Source organism: Aquarana catesbeiana, linkage group LG02 (assembly GCF_042186555.1).
Source record: "Aquarana catesbeiana isolate 2022-GZ linkage group LG02, ASM4218655v1, whole genome shotgun sequence".
NCBI classification, from domain to species: domain Eukaryota; kingdom Metazoa; phylum Chordata; class Amphibia; order Anura; family Ranidae; genus Aquarana; species Aquarana catesbeiana.
In genome coordinates, this window is record NC_133325.1 from 162,148,693 (window position 1) to 162,163,254 (window position 14,562).

General features: G+C 45.4%; 1 protein-coding gene across 1 annotated transcript in view; it reads left to right on the forward strand.

The window, feature by feature from the left end:
- Window positions 1-14,562, forward strand: part of POU6F1 (POU class 6 homeobox 1) — a 209,991-nt gene that overhangs the window by 170,083 nt on the left and 25,346 nt on the right. The window lies entirely within an intron of this gene.

Sequence of the window (14,562 nt, forward strand, 5' to 3'; positions counted from 1 at the left end):
ATAAATACCATACTTGCAAAGCAAATGCAACAAAATATAGTAAAAATAAAACATTACAGTTCTAAAATACAGTAACAATAGAGAGAGAACAATAGATATAGAACAATAGAGAGCGAACTTAAGAGAGAGAACAATAGAGAGAGAAGAAAAATAAAACCAAAACTATTTTTTGCTTTTTTTTTGTGTTTTTGTGGGGGTTTTTTTGCACTTTTATATAAACTGTAAACTGTAAATGTTCCAGATTAGGGTCTCTCAAAATGTGATGGCCATCTCATTTTTTGAGACCCTGTGTAAGTGTGCCCTAGGACTGCTCAATGCTGTACCCTACGCTAATACTCCACTAGTGTGTGGTAGCGTTTGAAACAGTCACTGATGCAGAGACCAGGTTGGTCAGGACAGGAGGGACAATAAAAGCGAGTGTCACGCCTAAATCCGCGTTTTCTGCAGACACAACATCTTCTTTGGGGATTTCTTTGGGTAGGGGTATCACGGAGGACATACGGAAAATACCTCTCATGCAGCCAGCTCACTGCATTTGCGTTGGGAAGGTTGGCCACAGTACCGTCTGGAAACAGAAGAGCTCTCATGATCTCTTCCTGGAATTTAAGGAAGGATCCAGTTTGTCCTGAAGCTTTGTATAGCACATAAGCATTTAGCAGAGCCAATTGGAATATACTTTTTTGTACCAGCGTCTGGCCTTACGAGCAATTAGGTACAGCACCAACAGCTGGTCATTGAGGTCCACCCCTCCCATGTTAAGGTTGTATTCATGGACAGAGAGGGGTTTCTCCACAACACCAGTCGCCGTAGGAATTTGGACAGTCGTATCTGTGTGAAGGCAGAACGAAAACATTCCGTGTATCCCTCCACTTCACTGCTAACAAATGATTACATTTTAAGCAGGCTCTCTCCCCCCGTCTAAGTCGGGACTCTACAAGCCGTTGGGGGAAGCCTTGGCGATTGGATCACATGGTGCCACATTCGCCAATTCCACAATCAAAAAGGTGACTAAAAAGTGTCCCACTTGTGTAATAATTGTCCACGTACAAGTGGTACCCCTTTCCGAATAAGGGTGACACCAAGTACCACACAATCTTACCAGCGCTCCCTATGTAGTCTGGGCAGTTCTCGGGTTCCATGTGACTATCTCTTCTCTCGTAAACCATAAAACTATTTGTATAGCTTGCTGCCCTGTCACAGAGCTTATACATCTTGACCCCATATCTGGCACGCTTGCTGGGAAGATACTGTTTGATAGACAAGCGGCCAGAAAACTTAATCAGGGACTCATTAACGCAGACAACTTGATCGGGGGTGAACAAGGCTGCAAACTTTTGGTTGAAGTGGTTTACGAGGGGACGAATTTTATGGAGCCAATCATATCCAAGGTCACCCTGAGGACGACAGAGTTCATTGTCATTGAAATGCATGAACCGCAAAATCTGCTCGTATTGTGTCCTGGTCATGGAGGCAGAGAATACGGGCATATGGTGAATTGGGTCAGTGGACCAATATGATCGCAACTCACTTTTTTAACTATGCCCATGAGGAGGGATTGGCCCAGGAAGGTCTTAAATTTAGAAACCGTAATAAGTTTCCAATCTCTGGCAAGGATCAACTGGGGATTAGCGGCGATGAATTGACCAGCATACAAATTGCTTTGGTCCACAACAGATCTATGGAGGTCTTCCATGAAAAACAGTGAATAAAAATCAAGTGACGTAAAATCAATTGTTCCCACCTGAATTCCGGGTTGGCCAGTGAATGGGGGAAGTACGGGTGCTGCAGAGGTGGTGGGCTCCCAATTCGGATTGGCAAATGCAGCAGGAAGGGTACTATGGGCTCGATGGGCCTGTCTTTGTCTTCTTGTTGGCTGCAGGACTCTACTTGTGCCAGCCACCTCACCAGCTTGAACTGCAATTATGGGACGTGCCACGTCACCAAGGGTTACTGCAGTGCTGGATGTATGACCAGGATGTACTAGGCCGCTGGTGCTTGCCAGTTCACCAGAAGGATGAGGGACACTAGTACTGTCTCTCTGCTCCATGCAGGAGCCCTGTGGTTCTTGCACCTCAACAACAGCAGAAGAATGGGGTTGGGTACGCCTGACCTTGGCAGGGACCACTACTCCGTCGTCAGATCTGTCAGGACGCTACCAAAAAACTGTTGGCGTTCGCAGGGATCAGGCCTGACTCTGCAAATGCTGTAGTTATGTGTTTAGTGTTTGTGACAGTGATCGATTATTACTGCACTTGGGTGGGCTGGGGTGGACAGAGGGGCTAAATGCAGGTGCTTGCAGGTATCTGGGCTGATCCCGCTAACGCTGCGTTTTTGGGAACCCTAAACTATTGGGGACGCTAATATAGTTCTGATCAGATCAAAGATATCGATCTGTTCAGACACTGCTAAGGGAGGTGTATGGTGCGTGCGTGGGTGTTAGCGCTACTGGCACTAATTTGACGCTGCCTGGGGCAGCGCAGACCCTAACTGACACTAAAACATGACTGAGGTCACCCGCCAGGTGATCAGGTGGTTAAACCTTTTATTAGGAAATATACGGCGGGTGCCCTGACGCTATAAAAAAATAACTAACTAACCAGCATCCCCCGTGACACTAATATGGTGATCACTGTTGACGGGGTGATCAAGGGGTTAAACCTTTATTAGGGGGGGTTTGGGGGGGTCCCTATAACTATCTGGGGCTACTACTAAGTACCCTAACACTGATTATTGTCACAAATTACACCAGTACAGCGATTAAAGAAAAATATGAACACTGCACTGGGTGACACTGTGACAGGGAGTGAAGGCGTTGGGGGGTGACAAGTGTACCTATGTGTACTGGTTTTAGTGTAGTGTTGTGTTGGTGCAACCTACTGTGAGATGTCTTCTCTCCTCTCTCTGGAACAGAAAAGAGTTCCACGAGGGGAGATGACATCACTTCCCCTGCCTATGTTTACACTTACAGGCAGGGGAAGAATTTCATTTGCCAGAACCGATCACCAGGTCCAGGCCAGAAATCATTGGCCTGGGCTTGGAGACTGATCGGTTCTAAAGCGAATCCGATCGCCGCGGCCGCCTAGGGGCCACGCATCTGACATACAGCTACGTCGCTTCGCCTAGCTGAGCCAACCTGCCGCAGTACGGCTGGTCCGGAACTTGTTAAAAAAAAAAAGTTAGTTTTCTCCTCTTTAAACCCCTCACTGTGTATGTGAGAATCCTACTGTAGATGAAATATAAACACAGCCCACAAACATATCAACTAGTCTCACAAGATAGATAGGTAAATAGATGGATAGATTATAATAAAACAATATATGCCAAATAGACTGTAGTACCACAGTATACGAAAGCAACTATCACAAGCAACTATCATAATTTAAAATACAGTTGCTCTAGAGCAGTGGTTCTCAACCTTCCTAGTGCCGTGACCCCTTGATAAAATTTCCCAAGTTGTGGGGACCCCTAACAGTAAAATTATTTTTGCTGGTCGCGTTTGCTGGCACAGTGGCGGCGTTTGCTGGCACAGTGGCAACAATTGATGGGCACAGTGGCTGCACAGTGGGACGTTTGCTGGCACAGTGGCTGCGTTTGGCACAGTGGTAACAATTAAAGGGCACAGTGGCTGCGTTTGATGGCACAGGTGGCAACGTTTGCTGGCACCATGGCGACAATTTATGGGCACAGTGGCTGCATTTGGCACAGTGGCAACAATTAAAGGGGTCAGTGGCTGCATTTGATGGCACAGTAGCTGCGTTTGATGGCACAGTGGCAACGTTTGCTGGCACAGTGGCAACGTTTGCTGGCACAGTGGCGACAATTGATGGGCACAGTGGCTGCCCTTGGCACAGTGGCAACAATTAAAGGGCACAGTGGCTGCGTTTGATGGCACAGTGGCGGCATTTGCTGGCACAGTGGCGACAATTGTTGGGCACAGTGACTGTGTTTGATGGCACAGTGGCGACAATTGATGGGCACAGTGGCGACGTTTGCTGGCACAGTGGCGACAATTAATGGGCACAGTGGCTGCGTTTGGCACAGTGGCAACAATTAAAGGGCACAGTTCCTGCGTTTGATGGCACAGTGGAAGCGTTTGCTGGCACAGTGGCGACAATTGATGGGCACAATGGCTGCATTTGATGGCACAGTTGCAGCGTTTTAATGGGGGGGTTTTTCTGATTGTTTCAGTTTGTTTGCGCCCCCACCACTGATTTATATATAAACGTTGCGGTTGATTCCTCAAAAGTGGTTATTCCGTGCCAGTGCTAGATACACAAAGTGTATAGCTTCCAAACATGTATCTAGCACTGGCACGGAATAACTACTTTTGAGGAACCAACTGGGACGTATATATATATATATATACTACGTATATATATAAGAACACCTGTGACTTCTGGTAAGTCAGACACACAGGAAAAGCTGACAAGACAACATTTTTTTTATTATGGAGATATATATATATTTTTTTTATTATGGAGATATATATATTTTTTTTTTATTATGGAGATATATATATATATATATATATATATATATATATATATATATATATATATCCATAATAAAAAAAATATATATATATCTCCATAATAAAAAAAATGTTGTCTTGTCAGCTTTTCCTGTGTGTCTGACTTACCAGAAGTCACAGGTGTTCTTATATATATACGTAGTATATATATATATATATATATATACGTCCCAGTTGGTTCCTCAAAAGTAGTTATTCCGTGCCAGTGCTAGATACATGTTTGGAAGCTATACACTTTGTGTATCTAGCACTGGCACGGAATAACCACTTTTGAGGAATCAACCGCAACGTTTATATATAAATCAGTGGTGGGGGCGCAAACAAACTGAAACAATCAGAAAAAAAAACCCATTAAAACGCTGCAACTGTGCCATCAAATGCAGCCACTGTGCCCATATATATATATATATATATATATATATATATATATATATATATATATATATATATATATCTCCATAATAAAAAAAATGTTGTCTTGTCAGCTTTTCCTGTGTGTCTGACTTACCAGAAGTCACAGGTGTTCTTCTTCTTCAGCAAGTTTCGTTGCCTCCCTCTTGGTACACTCGTCCGCAGCAAGCGGATTTCGGTGGGTGTACAAAGATGTCCGCTTGCCGACTTCTAAGTCTAAGCCTTACTGCGGACGAGAGTACCAAGATGGCGGCGACGGAACGTCACTTCCGTGTAGTCCCTCCTCTCCAGGAAGTGACATCTCGCTGGCCGAGACGGACGGACTCAGGCAGTAACTTCGGGTCTGTCTCGGCCAGCATTCGCGACCCCCTGGAGAATGGGCAATCGACCCCCCAGGGGGTCGCGACCCCCAGGTTGAGAACCGCTGCTCTAGAGCCCCTCAGTGTACCACCTACAGTACTTCAGGCTGTGCTTTTTAAAATAAATTGTATTGAGATACTTTACACCGCACTTGACAAAACAGGCAAAGTTCATACAGCGGGACAGTTGCTTGTAATGTTCAGTAAATAGTGTAAGCGGCTGGGGGTAGGGGCATTCTGACCCATAAACAGCCATCCACACCTTTCTTAAATGGTCCAACATCCCTCACTGGTATCTTCTACCCAGCTTTTCCATGTGTTGGACTGTGGCTGTCTACATTACCCGGCACGGGATGACATCACTCCTGTGCACACAGGATCTGTGCCGGAATGCACAGATGTCTCTCCTGCAATAAAAACCCAGCCTGCTTGCAGTTTTTAAAAAGGACACTTTAGTTTGGCCTTAATTGTTCTTTAGATTGTTGTGAAGAATAAGCCAGCCATTTCCTCAATTAGCATGTGTCTGAAATTTCTCTTACAGTCATTGAAGGACACAACTCGGTATCATTCTTGACCATAGGGTTATTGCGCCAACTTCAGGAGTAGGACACTAGGCAGAAAAAAGAACAAAGCACTGCCTATGGACAGGCCTAAGGCCCTGTTCACACCCAAACGTTTTTCAGCTTTTAAAACGCTCAGCTCTGAACCTCTAAAATAACCAACAAACAAAATTCCATTCATTTCAATGGCCCCTGTTCACATATGAGCGTTCTGTCCCCTGAAGCAGAATGCCTGAGCTCAAAAAAGTACATGAGCTTCTTTTTGGCAGATTGCAAGTATTTTTGGCCCCATAGACTTCAATAGAAACGCCTGACTTGAGCAGAAAAACGTTCTTAAAACGCTCAAATAGCAGCTCTCCACCACTCCACTCATTTCCTCTCTTTCCCCCCCCCCCCCCCCCCCCAGTGCTTTCTGTTGGCTGAACAAAAATGCCTGAAGCTGTAAAAAGCTTATTAAAAAAAAGCTTAAAAAATGCTTTAAAGGTCCCTGGCTGGATGATGGCAACGCCAGTTGTGGGAAGTTAATGCACAATGGTAAACTGATGAGCTTTGAATCCCTACAGACTAGACACGGGGGCTCTAGAATGAATTTCTGGAGGTATAGACAGCTCCATCACTTCTTTGAGATACATGGGAAATCTATAAGAGACTCCTCTTCTCTAATACCTTTCGAACAGCTTTTTGTAGATGATGACCCAATTCCTCATATAATTTCGGAGATGTACCATCTATTAAGTAATAGTACTGGCAATCTTAGGCCAACGTACATACGTGCATGGGAAAGGGACTTACAGCTTGATTTCTCTACAACCCAACTGAATCTCTACCAGCTCACTCACTCAAGCTCTATAGAATTTAAAACTCAAGAAACAAACTACAAGATTTTGTCACGCTGGTATCGTGTCCCGGCTGACCTAGCTCGCATCTATCCTTCGGTATCGGATCAATGTTGGAGGAAGTGTGGCCTCAGGGGAATGCTCCTTCACATTTGGTGGGAGTGCCCTCTGATCCAGCCATATTGGGCGGACATTAAAGCCCTAATAAGGGAAATCCTAGATCTTGATATACCCTTGTCTCCGGCTCACTTCCTCCTACATGTCCCACAGATGCTGATTAGTCGATACAAAAAAAGTGTCTTGCCGCATCTTTTAAATGCGGCTAGACGCCTTCTCCCAATTTACTGGAAACAACCCAAGATCCCTTCAAGGGCAGACTGGATCCAAAAAGTAAATGATATTAGGGAGGCCGAACACTGGATAGCGACCTGTAAGGGCAAAATGGATCGCTTTGAAACCATTTGGGGCCCATGGCAAAAATATATGTCTAACCCCGACCAAGAATCCACTAGCCTTGACCTGGCTTTGTTGGAGCTGGCAGAACCATCCCTAAGATCCCGCTTAGACAAGAGTAATGGTGCCCAATGATGACATGTTTCACCCTACTTATCATGAAAAGAGGCTGTTCTGGTCGGAACTCGCTCGGCGCAGATCTACTAAACTTCTCCAGACCATAAGGTATGCTCCTCCTACACCCTTCCTTATTCCCTGCCCTCCTTCCCCTTCTTCCCTTGCTCCCTCTCTTATTGTTTACTTCTTCTTCTCTTTCCTCTCTTTTCTGGTCTTGGATCTTCTACTACCACATGATTCCTTGACTTCAGGCTGTAACAAAATATTTTACTTGCTGCAATGTCCAGACTTGGGGTTGCAATGACTAGCTTAGAGGGCGGAGACGCCCCCCCTCGGAGGGGGGCGACTGTGCGCTTCTCCTACTGAGTCGGAGGATTGAGGGGGGGGGGGCGCTCCCTGCCGAAATGGTGGTCTAGGTGAGGTTGATGGAGGCATATTGCCCCCCTCTGCCCGGACTGCCGGCGGGTGTTGGTGCCCCCCTGCACTCCTGAACAGTCAGCACCTAAGGCGGGTTGAGTACGTCACTGGACTGACTGTGGTCATTCCAAGTTTATTATGAAGACTAACGACTCTTAAATGAGATATTACCCTGAACTTGGACTAGTCATCTACAATACCCTGTATCAATGTATAATCTTTATGTGTTTTATTATGCATGTCTTCATGGTGTGTAGCTTCTTACTAAAATGTTGCTAAATAAAGATTTTACAAAAAAAAAAAAGCTTTAAAAAAGCTTATAAAAAGCTGCAAAAAAAGCTCAGCTCAGGTTTGAATGGAGCCTAACTGGTCACATATGACCAGTCATCTCTGAGCTGGTTGCTCACAGTCTTCCACCAGGCGGACAGCCCCTCCACTTTGTCTGAGAGGCGTTCTGTCACATGAAAGGTACCCTAGGAAGAAGGAGAATTTTGGTCAGGGGGACTTTAAATGAGGCCAACTACTATATAGAGTAAGCACATAGTGCTGCCAGAAAGACCTTTCTGGCAGCACCTTACATGCAAACATTCACTTGTGATTTTGGTTCCCAGTTCTATGTGAACCAACAAGTGTTAACTCACTGTCACCTATACTTGCACATCTTCTTTGGGGAATCCACAGTGCTTCCGGCTTGTCCACGTGTCTCTACCTCAGCTTTCATGCCAGACATCTCGAGCAGCTTTGATCCCCTGTTCATATCTATGCAGTTGACATCACCATTGCATTCGCCCCTGAAGAGTTGGTATACCCCAGTGAAACGCGTCAGGCTTACATTTGTCCATACAGATGATTTTATATGTCTTTTACATTGTTCCACTCAAGACTTTTTAATACCATCCAGCTCTTCCAGTGGCCTGTGTTGTGTAGGACTTGTCTTCATCCCACGATATGTCAAAGTACCATGGCGTCAATATGAATATGTGGTTTTTAGCATTCCTTGCGTTTATGCGATTTTGTGTATGCATTTTTTTGTCATTGGGTATGCTGTATATGATTTCACAAGTTACAGTAAAATGTTCTTTGCAATGACTGTGTCAGGGCTGGGCTCAGCCCCTCCTTCTCAAAGCTGGCCGCTTAGCTGTCGGCTAATTGCCAGCTCCTATCTCTCCACAGTGACTCACCTGTTGATGATATCCTGCTCTTCAATCCTGCCTACTTAAGCCGTCTAGTCCAGATGATCTCTGCCTTCGCCTTGGTCACATCTCTAGAGACGCTCTCCTGTGTTCCTGTTTAAAGACTTGCTTGGCTGACATTCCTTCTGGCTCCAGATCCTGCTTGCTGTTATACTACGCTCATCTCTGGCTCCCTGACGTTTTGGCTTGTCTGACTATCCATGCCGGTTCCTGAACTCTGGCTATGCTTTGACTACGTTTAGTCTGTTTATCTTTTTTTAATATTATTATTAAACAAGTGTGATTTAACTGTACTTCTGTCTCAGTCTGATTCATGGTTTCTGACAGACTGCTTTTTGTTATACATCTCTCATTCAAAGTCCTAAAACCCCCCTTTTTTTGTTGGATATTATGTAACAAACTCACACAAGCAATACTGTGCTTTATATCCTATGTGCTTACTCTATATAGTCATTGGCCTCATTCAAAGTCCCCCTGACCAAAATTCTTCTTTCTGTCCAAATTTGGGATGGAGGCCAATTACTGATGGTGCCACTGACCACATAATTTTTCTCTTCATGAAAGGTACCCTTGTCTTCTTCTGGATAAGGTAAGCAGCTTGCCCCACTATCCCTTTTTTATCTTCTGGGGTGGTTAGATGCGGGTTTGGGTACCTTGTTCTCCTTTTCTCCCCATGTTCTGTCATAGGGTGTAACTGAGGCACACAGTGATGTGTGTGTGGCCATGCTAGCCCACTCTCATTGAGCATCTCTTACTGGTATCTACCTGTGTCCCCAGATGGAAGGGCAGCTCCCTGGTTATAGCCAGAGGAGGTCCGCTGGTGCCTGCATAGCACTGCTGCCATGTATGTCCCCCTCGCCCTTTCCTGTCATGTGTGGACTCAGAGGTTGTGGGGAAAACATGGCAGATTTTGGATTTTACATCATCATCATTGGAGACAGTATTTTTCACAAGCTCAGTGGGTGGGCTTCCCTCACTTGACCAGTGTTTTCACTGGGTCCTCCCACGAGTCTATGCACCATGTGGTTGGCCTATGCATAACTTTAGACTTTGGCTTGCGGCCTACTGGGGCAGATGCTTGAGCCCGCCATGTTAGGTTGGGGCAGTTGCCCTTGAATTGATGTCACTTCCACTAGCCTCAGAGCTGGAGGCAGATGTGCACTACTGGCGTTTTCCCCTAAATGAGAAGTACTGTGCTGGGCGGTCACTCACCTGTGCCGCTCCACCCACCGCCCTCCCCTTAAGGTGGCTAATTTTCCTATGGGGGGCAGCAGCGCCCACCATTTTTACTAAGGGCACAGCCTTTCTTTTTTTCTTGAGGGTCTCATGGCCAGGCTCTCTACGCCCTGTGCTGTCTACTCCAATTTGCTCCTCCTGCTTCTTGGAACACTCCCTCGGGAGTCTGGGAGACATCCGTTCAATGAAACCAACCCTTCCTCTGTTCTTGATTTGCGGTTATCATGGTGCTGCAATGGGTGAGGTCATAACTCCAGCCGTTTGATGGCTTGATAATTCGGTTAAGGTTGTTGTTTGCGGTATAACTTGAATGTAACTGTCTTGGGTCACAGTTGCTGCGCCACGTCCTCTGGCTTTTTGTTGGTCGGCAGACCAGCCTTAAGTAGGTTTGATCTGAATTGCCCTTCTTAGGGGACAGGTTTTTTGCGGTGCTGCCTGGCATGACCATGTCCAGTGTCCTTCAGGTGGTGACAGCACTTGGTCTCCCACAAATCAGAAGGATAAGGAACCAGGTTGGGGGCAGGACCTTCTTTCTATACATATGTGGCTTAATTTGACCCCCAGGCCCTTGGACACAGAATCCAAGTCACCTGTGGCCTATGCTGGCAGCACAAGCCCAGTAAGCCTGCAGACTAGTCCTCCATGGCATGAAGGTTTGCCCCACCTGTTCACTCTGCAGTGGGGAGTCATCTTGGCTGAAGAACTCATTCTTTTTCAGATTGTTGGATTGGTGTTCTAGTTGGGATCGAGGACATTCTGTAGAGTTCAGACGGTTTCTGGGATGGTTCATGCTCTCCTTGTGCAAGGATGAAGCTAATGCTGTGGCCTTGATCTTTCAGCAAGGCCTTGTTTCTACAGGAAATTTCTTTCTTATGCCCTGTGCACACGGTCAAACTTTCGACGGAATATGTGCGATCAGAGCTTGTTGTCGGAAATTCCGACCGTGTGTGGGCTCTATCGGACTTTTTCCTTCTGAATTTCCGACACACAAAGTTTTAAAGCAGGCTATAAAATTTTCCGACAACAAAATCCGTTCGTGTAAATTCCGACCGTGTGTGGACAATTCCGACGCACAAAGTGCCACGCATGCTCAGAATAAATTAAGAGACGAAAGCTATGGGCTACTGCCCCGTTTATAGTCCCGACATACGGTTTTTACGTCACCGCATTCAGAACGATCGGATTTTCCCACAACTTTGTGCGACCGTGTGTATGCAAGACAAGTTTTAGCCAATATCCGTCTGAAAAAATCCATGGATTTTGTTGTCGGAATGTCCGATCAATGTCCGATCATGTGTACAGGGCATAATCCTACTAATAGACGCTTTTTTCTTCCTATCTCTGTCCTTCTGTCTTAACTACGCAACATTTTCCCTAGGAGTCGGGGGCTTGCTCTTTCTGGTAATGATCACTCCGGTGCCTTAGAATGAGAGGTGAGTGGCTCCCTACTCTATCCTATTGACGGTATCTGTACATACTGTATTTGTATTTATAGTTCAACTTATAACATCCAAGTGAAAGATATAACACAACATGTCAGAAATTAAAAAACGATCAGGTGTAGCTAATCACCTTCTCAATGTCACACAAAGCCATTTGACTTTCAACTGTGATCAGCTGTGGTCATTTTGATTAGCATGAAAAGAGCTTTCCTGAAGCTTTTCCGTCCCTGGTAATGCAACTAAAGCAAACAATCAACTATGGGTTGCAAGGCACTGTCAAAAGTTGGGTAAAGTTGTGGACAGGCACAAGTCAGGAGATGGATACATTTTTTTTTTAATTAATGCCTAGAAGCCCAGCAAAGCCTATAATTAAGAAGTGGAAGGCATGTGGTACAACACAGACCCTCCCTGGATCAGGACTTTGCTCCAAAGTGAATGACAGAGCCAGGAAGAAACTGGTCAGAGAGGTTACCAAGAGGCCTACAGCAACTCTGAAGCAGTTGCAGGAATTTATGACAAAAGAGTGGTCATTGTATGCATGTGACAACAATATCACAAATTCTCCATAAATGTATGGGAGGGTTGCAAGAACAAAGCCACTCCTCAAGAAAGGCCACATGCAGTCACGAATGAGCTTTGCCAAAACGCACCTTGAAGATTGTGAGGCCACATGGAAAAAGGTGTTGAGGCCAGGTGAGACTAAAATTGAATTATTTGACCTCAACACCAAAGGATATTTCTGGTGGAAATCCAATACAGCTCACCATCCAAATAACAAACCGCAGAGGTGGTAATATCCTGTTATGGGGGTGTTTCTCTGCAGCAGGGACTGGAACACTTGTCAGGATAGAAGGAAAATGGATGGGGCAAAATACCATCAAATTCTTAAGGAAAATCTGCTGCCCTCTGCCAGAAAGTTGTCAGTTTGAAGAAGAAGGTTTATCTTCCAACACAACAATGACCTAAAGCACACAGTGGTTGAAAGAGAAAATGGTGAATGCCCTTGCATGGCCTAGTCAGAGCCTAGCCTTGAACCCTGTTGAACCCTATTGAAAATCTGTGGAATGACGTGAAGACTGCAGTTCACAAATGTTCACCATCAAATTTAACTGAACTTGAGCAGTTCTGCAAAGAAGAGTGGGTAAATATTGCAAGGTCTAGATGTGCAAGGTTAGTAGAGACATATCCCAGCAGACTAAAGGCTGTAATTAAAGCAAAAAGTGGTTAAAAAAAATACTGACACAAGGGGGTGAACCTTTTTCCAACTCAGTGATTCGCTTTTTTTAATTTAATTTTTTTTGCTGACATGTTGCTTTCACTTGGATGTTATAAGCTGTACTGAGCAAATACAGCTGGATAAAACAAAAGCTTCAATTCAGGCTGCTAAGCAACAAAATGTGATTATTTTGAAGGGGGTGATTCTTTTCTAGACCCACTATATCTGGTCCTCTCGGCCTTTAAATGCTTTTGTGTGGTCCAAATAGTCAAGAATAGTCCCTGTTTACTCCGTTGCAGCCTCTTCCATGTAGGAGCCTCCTGGGCCTCCTTCATCATGGAGGATACGTACCTACATGACTTTATTGTGTGAGCCACATGGTCTTTCTTCTTCGATTCTCTGTAAGGGAAATTTTCTACCATTTTGGCACCCTTACATTTTTGTCTGGCTCCTGCTACAGCACTGGCTCCAACCCTGGTGTCACTGAGACTGTGGGAATTTGGTGGAAATCTTCCTGGACAACTTCATCACATGCCTTGCCTGGACTCCCTAGTGTTTGCTGTGCACACTCTGCTGCTTAGTTGGATCCTGTACTTCCGGGGGTCCTCCCTGGTTTTCACCCATATGGTTGGAGTGTCTGGGTCTGATTCTGGATTGGCTCAGGCCATGGTACTTCTTCTGCCGGGGGAGATCTTGGGCTCTGGTTCGGTTGTTCCTGTCCTAAAGGTGGGCCTCTCTGAGTTGCTGCATGCAGATTTTAGGCTTCATGGCTTCTTTCTTCGGGGAAGTTCTGTATGCACAGTTGTATGGGACGGTTGTTCAAGCCCTTTCTTCTCTGGTGGCTTTGGTTCCCTTTTCTGCTAGGCTAAGCGGCAAGTTATTCCTTATTCTTTGTTGACCATGTAAATAACTGGCAGGCAGAGGTGAGTGGTGTTCATCAGGATGTTTTTCACGAGATTTGTCTTTGATGGAGCACCCTAGGCGTGGATCTTTTGGTGTCCTATCTCAACAGGAAGGTGTCAAGATTGTGACGCGTATCAGGGATCCTTGGGCAGATTCCCCAGTATTGAGAATATTAGGGATGTCCCTTGGTGTCTCTCTCCCAAATGGTCACCTTTTTGGCGGCTACTACCTCGCCGTGTATTGGAGCTGGAGGCTTGTCCTGTAAATCCCCTTGTTTGGTCATACACATGGATAAGGTGGTTCTCTTTCAATCTCCCTAATTATTTCTGAAGGTGGTGTCTAATTTTCATCAGAATTAGGACATTGTCTTTTCGTCCCTTTGTCTGCGCTCTTTCTAAGGATGTTGCGCCTCACTGTTTGGATATGGTTCAGTCTGTACGTGTGTATGTGTCTACTACAGCCTCCTGCTGTTGGTTGAACTCCCTCGTTGTGGTTGCAGACAGTCACAAAAATGTTTGGCGGCCTCCTCTGCCACTATTTTGCAATGGATCAGTCAGCCTGTGTACAGGCCTATGCCATTAAGGGTCAGGCACCCAATTTCCCTGTCTCAGCACATTCTACGAGGGCAATTGGTGAATCTTGGGCTTTCAGACGATATCTTAGGTTTGCTAGACGGTTACCTGGTGATCTTCCCATAGGCAATGCTGTGTTGTTTTTTTCTGGCTAGTGTTCTACTCCTGAAAGTGGTGCTTTACCCTACGGTTAAGAATGATACCGAGCTGTGTCTTTCAATGAACACAGAGAAAGTGATTTTACAGTGAGTAGCAAAAAATCCTGTTATATATATTGCCCCGCAGCGTCCAATCAGATGCACATTCGCTCTAGAAA